Genomic DNA, 6,000 nt, shown 5'->3' on the forward strand with positions numbered 1-6,000 from the left:
GGTCGATGCCAGCCTGGGCCTGAGCAAAGATGATAGAGTATTGTAGGGGAACAGTGTGTGAATCTTATAGAAACTTACAAAATGCTTAAGGGGTTGGACAGGCTAGCGCAGGAAGATTATTCCCGATGTTGGGGAAGTCCAGAACTAGGGGTCACAGTTTAAGGATAAGAGGGAAGTCTTTTAGGACCGAGATGAGAACATTATTTTTTACACAGAGAGTGGTGAATCTGTGGAATTCCCTGCCACAGAAGGTAGTTGAGGCCAGTTCATTGGCTATATTTAAGAGGGAGTTAGATGTGGCCCTTGTGGCTAAAGGGATAAGGGAGTATGGAGAGAAGGCAGGGATGGGATACTGAGTTGGATGATCAGCCATGATCATATCGAATGGCGGTGCAGGCTCGAAGGGCCGAATGGCCTACTCCTGCACCTATTCTTTATGGGTCTATGTGTCTATGTTATAGCTCATCTATCACTTCACCTATTTTAATTAATTTTATTGTAAATGTATCCCCCCTGTTTCCGCCAATTCCCCCCCCCCCCCCAGTCCCCTCCTTTGTGCAGTTTCCCTTGTATTACTTTAAGACACACTGTGCACAAAATTAAATTTAACGGATATATAAATATATATATGTGTTTGTGTGTTTGCCTGTGTGTGAGAGGAAAGTTAGAAATAAATAAAGTTCCTTCTCATGGATCAGAAGCATGGTTTCCACTTATTGCTCACCCCACGTAGAGCTAATGACTGAAATGCCGACCCTTCTACATACTGAGGGAGCTGGTCAGTCTTCATAACAACCGTTTATGTACCACCGAGCGCGGACGTGAAGGATGCTATGACAGAGCTCTACAACAACATCAGTGAGCAGCAGAGGGAACATCCCGATGCTTTCTTTATGGCAGCTGGGGATTTCAACCAGGCAAGTCTTACATCTGTTCTGCCTAAATTCTACCAGCATGTGAACATCGCAACCAGAGGAAAGAACCCACTAGACCTGGTGTACAAAAACATCAAAGATTCATATAGAGTAGGTATGTTGCAAAGCCTACCTGAAGCGTCGCTGAATATCTGCCGCTGAAGTTGTGCGCGATTTTGGCGCCGTTTAGAGGGGGGCGGGTTTAAAACGCGATTTTCTCTAGGCTGTTCAAATCGAAGATGTTCAGCCTAGTTAATTATTAACGAAAAATCGCTGGAAGACCCCGTCGCAAAAGCTATTATTAGTTTTAAAGGCCTTGAATAATAGTTATAGTAGTTTAAAAATCAAACTCTAAACCCGCGACCGCCAGCAACCGCAGGGTCTCATAAAGAAAATAGCAGAAGGTAGGTTGTATATTTTTACATTAAAAAGGGCTTCTAAAGATCCCTTTATACTAAGTTTAATATTGCGAGTAGCTCAATTTTGGGCCCATTATATCCCGCAGTATTTTTCTGGGCATTTGAGGCACAAATCTACCGCAATGTGAACGTTCTAAACCAGCGCGTTCCACAGGGACCCACTGGAAAGCTGATTTAAATGGGCATTTATTTACAGCAATTGAACGCTGAATTCCTTCCATTTGGCCTATAAATTAATGTAAATGAAATTTAAAAATCATGTTTTATTGTGAATTATTTGTGAATATTATTTGGACATTTAGGCTATTTAAAAATGTTAATCATTTATTAAGAAATGGATAGATGTTTAGATCTAGTAATTGAAGTCTGAAATTAGCTACAATTAGGTAACTAACTAATTATATGATTTAATTTCAGGTCATCCAAGTAAGATTATTTTATATTTGTTTCAGAATGCTTCAATCTATGATAACTGAAAATTTCATTCAGTTCTCTTAATTTTTAAGAAAGTTATGGGCTTTTGACTGTTCACGATCACAACTTTTTTGTTATGTCCATAGAAAATCAATAGGGAACAAGATGCTCATTTCCGAGTATGAAAATGGCCATAACTTTTTAAATACTTGAGATATGAAAGTGAATTAGGTGTCAAATTAAACTTATTTTTATGCTTTATCTGATGGGATAAATTGCAGACTTGATTTTTAAAATCTCAAAATTTTGTAACATTGCTATATAGAGCAGCCCCCCCCCTCCCCCATATCGGCAACTCTGACCACCTGGCGGTTATGGTCACACCTGCATACAGACCCAGGGTGAAATAGGACAGGCCAATGGTCAAATAAGTCAGAATATGGCCACAGGGAGCTACCGCAGCACTGCAAGACTGTTTTGAAACCACACAGTGGGCCATTTTCAGAGAGGCAGCAACATGTGTCAGTGGCACTGACCTCCAAGAATATACAGAGGCCTTCATCAGATACATCAATAAATGCATTGATGATGTGACTGGTTAAAACCGTCAAGAGGTGTGCCAATCAGAAACCTTGGCTAACTGGGGAAGTTTGTTCTTAGCTGAGAGTCCGAAATGCTGCATTCAAATCTGGGGCCAATGCAGCATACAAATTGGCACGGAGCAACCTGTCCCGGGGGATCAGGGAAGTGAAGAGGCGGTATGTACAAAAACTAAACAGCCACTTCACAAACGACAAAGACACATGTCGCTTGTGGCAGGGATTTCATACCATTACTGACTACAAGCCAACTCCCCCCCATTGCAGATATGCCTAAATGACCCCCCTCTACTAGACGAATTAAATAAGTTTTATGCACGTTTTGAGCCTAAAAATACGACTCAGACACAAGCACTCCTGCCCAGGGCCGGCCCTAGGCCGATTGGACCGATTTTTCCAAATTGGGCCCCGCGCCCAATGGGGGCCCCGCGTTAATTTTCCGTATTTCATATGGAAATACAAATTCGCTATGTTAAATAAAGATTTTTTTTTAAAACGACATACGGATTTTTTTACAAAACGAACATGGATTACAAACGATTCCTCAGTAAATGCGTTATCTTGTGTCACTCGCTGCTGCCGGAGCAGACCGGGGGGGGGGGGGGAGTTTACAGGGCAGCAAGCCCCAGCACCGCAGCGAACTCAGCCGTGAGTATTGAACGCTAAACGCCCGGAGCGGGCAGGCGGGCCTTGTGTGAGTGGAGGGGGGGGGGGGGGGGGGGTTGCAAAGTTTGCAAACCACTCGTTTTCAGTTAAGAGGTGGATACGATTACTGTCAATACGAGCAGTTCATGGAGCAGAGTCAGAATGAGAAACACTGCTCGGCTCTCACACACACACTCGTGGAGTGAAGTCGATATAAACGTGGCTGGGGGAGGGAGAGAGAGAGAGAATTTGAGAGGAAGGGGGAGAGAGAGAGAGATCGGGGGAGAGAGAGGGGGATATTGGAGAGAAGAGAGAGAGAGAGAGGAAGGAGAGAGGGGGGGGGGAGAGAAAGCGGGAGGGAGCTCCCTTCTGCTTCACCACCACTGTTGGCTGCCCTTTGTGAGGTGATTGGAGACCAAAACCAGTTACCCTTTAGATCTCCCTCTCCCTACCTCTCACTACCTCCCTCCCCCTCCCCTTGCCTCCTTCTTTAGAGAGGAGTGTGAGGGAAGGAAGGGGGGAGAGGGCGGAGGGGAGAGAGGAGTGTCTCACACCCGCTGAGTTCCTCCAACATTTTTGTCTGCCTCCGATTTTCCAGCATTTACAGTTAATTCTTAGACGTTCTGCGGTGATGGCTGCAACTGCGGTTCCTTTCTGTTGGGGGGGGGGGGGGAGAGTCCTGGCCCGTGGTGGCTCCTGATAAGTGAAGTGTTCCCTCCGCGGGTGCTGCCTTGCCCGCTGAGTTCCTCCAGCACTCTGTTTTTTGTTTGGCTCTGAAGTTGAAGGTGGATCCCCCTGTGTCTACCTTCAACTCCCTGTCTGTGGTGGCTCAGCGGGACGGGAAGGGGCTCTGGGGAGAGGGTTGCGGTTCAGGTCGAGACCCTTCTTCAGACAATCACAAATACTCACACCGACGAGAGATCAGTTCAGTCTAAAGAAGGGTCTTTTCTCCAGAGTCGCTGCCAGAGGTGAGCGGGCCGGCAGAAGGTGCTGAGATGGCAGTCGGTTCCGCTGTCCGGTGATGGAGGCCGCTCGTAACCACGCGACCTGCTTCTCTCCCCGGAGCGCCGCGGCAGCGGTGAGTGAGTGTTACTGGCATAAACCCCAACCCTCTCCTTCTCAACGCTCCTTCCCTGCTCGCAACTTTACCCCTGGCTAGACTCCCCACATGCTGTGAAAGGAACTCTCCCCCGAATTGTCATACTACTCACGACACGTGACTCAATCATAATTATTTATTTATATTTTTCTACGAAGCTTTTTCCCAATTGGGCCCCGCACCACCGAAGGCCGGCCCTTCTCCTGCCATCACCCAGCGACCAGTCACACATGCTGTCCACAGCCAGAGTTAAAAAGGCCTTTGCCAGCATCAATCCACGCAAAGCTGCAGGGCCGGATAACATCCCTGGAAGCGTTTTAATGGACTGCGCAGAGCAACTGAAATATGTTTTTATAGACATTTTTAATATCTCACTCAGCCAGGCAGTAGTGCCCAACTGCCTCAAAAGTGCCATCATCGTTCCCGTCCCGAAGTTGCCCAGCCCAGCCTGTCTCAACGACTTTCGCCCAGTGGCTCTCACACCCATATTAATGAAGTGTTTTGAGTGGCTGGTCATGCAGCACATTAAAAACAGTCTCCCTGTCAACCTGGACCCACTGCAGTTCGCTTACAGAGCCAACCGGTCCACAGAGGATGCAGTCTCTACAACACTCAGGTGTTGAAGGTGGACACTGGCACTTGCAACTTGGTCTTTAACCTTTTGACGTAGCGGCAGCAGACAGTCAGGGTGGGCAGCCGGACATCACGAACCATCGCTGTGAGCACTGGCTCACCCCAAGGCTGTGTCCTAAGCCCCCCTGTTGTTCAGTCTGCTTACTCATGACTGTACTGCCAGACTCAGCTATAATTATATCAATAAGTTCGCTGATGACACAACAGTGGTTGGGTCTCATCAGTGACAACAATGAATCGGCATACAGGATGGAGGTGGAGCTGCTTACAGATTGGTGCAGATCTCACAATCTCACCCTCAACGTGGAAAAGACGAAGGAGATGGTGATCGATTTCAGGAGGGCTGGGAAACACCATCACATTGCATATTGATGGTGCTGCTGTGGAGAGGGTCAGCAGTGTAAAGTTCTAGGGACGACCTGACCTAAACGACCAACACTACAGCAGTGATCAAAAGTGCTCAGCAGCGGCTCCACTCCCTCTGGAGACTAAGAAAAGCAGGTCTCCCTACTGTTCATCTAAGGACCTTCTACAGGGATACCATTGAAAGTATACTGACCTGGCAGCTCAGTCACTGAGGCCAGGCAGCTCTGTCACTCAGGCCTGGTAGCTCAGTCACTCAGGCATGGCAGGCTGGCAGCTCAGTAACTCAGGCCTGGTGCGCTGGCAGCTCATAAACTGCCAGCAATTCTGCCGAAAACAGGTGACAGACTCTGTGAGAGAGAAGGTGGGGAGGGTGGACAATCAATTTTAGAGATTTTCATCTTTTTTTTACAGATCACAGCAATGAAGGTGGAAAGTCTATCCTTGCGTGGATCTCTGGAGCGCTAGTATGGGTGTTGTGCGCTGAAGGGACTGGTTTCCAGAGGGCTGGTATGGACATTGTGGACTGAATGGATTCTTGGACTTGCAGTTCAGTGAGTCATGGGTGGTGGGCTGGCAGTTCACTAAGTCATGGCTGGTGGGCAGGCACTTCAGTCACTTACAGCTGGTGGCCTGGCAGTCCAGTCACTCATGGCTGGTGTGGTGGCAGTTCACTCAGTTCCCCCTCCTCCCTTCAACCCCCCCCCCCCACTCTGCTCCTTGCCATTCCCCTCCCCCCACGCATGTAGTCCATCTCCCCTCAACCATCCCCAATGCACTCTTAATGGCTCTCCGACAGCACAGCCATTCCTGCCTATTAGGTTTCCATTGTGATGAAGAACACGCAGGCATGGCAAGTGGAAAAGGATTTATTACAGTTTAAAAGGTGAATGACTCTTAAAACATAACAACAA

This window comes from Amblyraja radiata, chromosome 2, assembly GCF_010909765.2.
Source record: "Amblyraja radiata isolate CabotCenter1 chromosome 2, sAmbRad1.1.pri, whole genome shotgun sequence".
Classification (NCBI taxonomy): Eukaryota; Metazoa; Chordata; class Chondrichthyes; order Rajiformes; family Rajidae; genus Amblyraja; species Amblyraja radiata.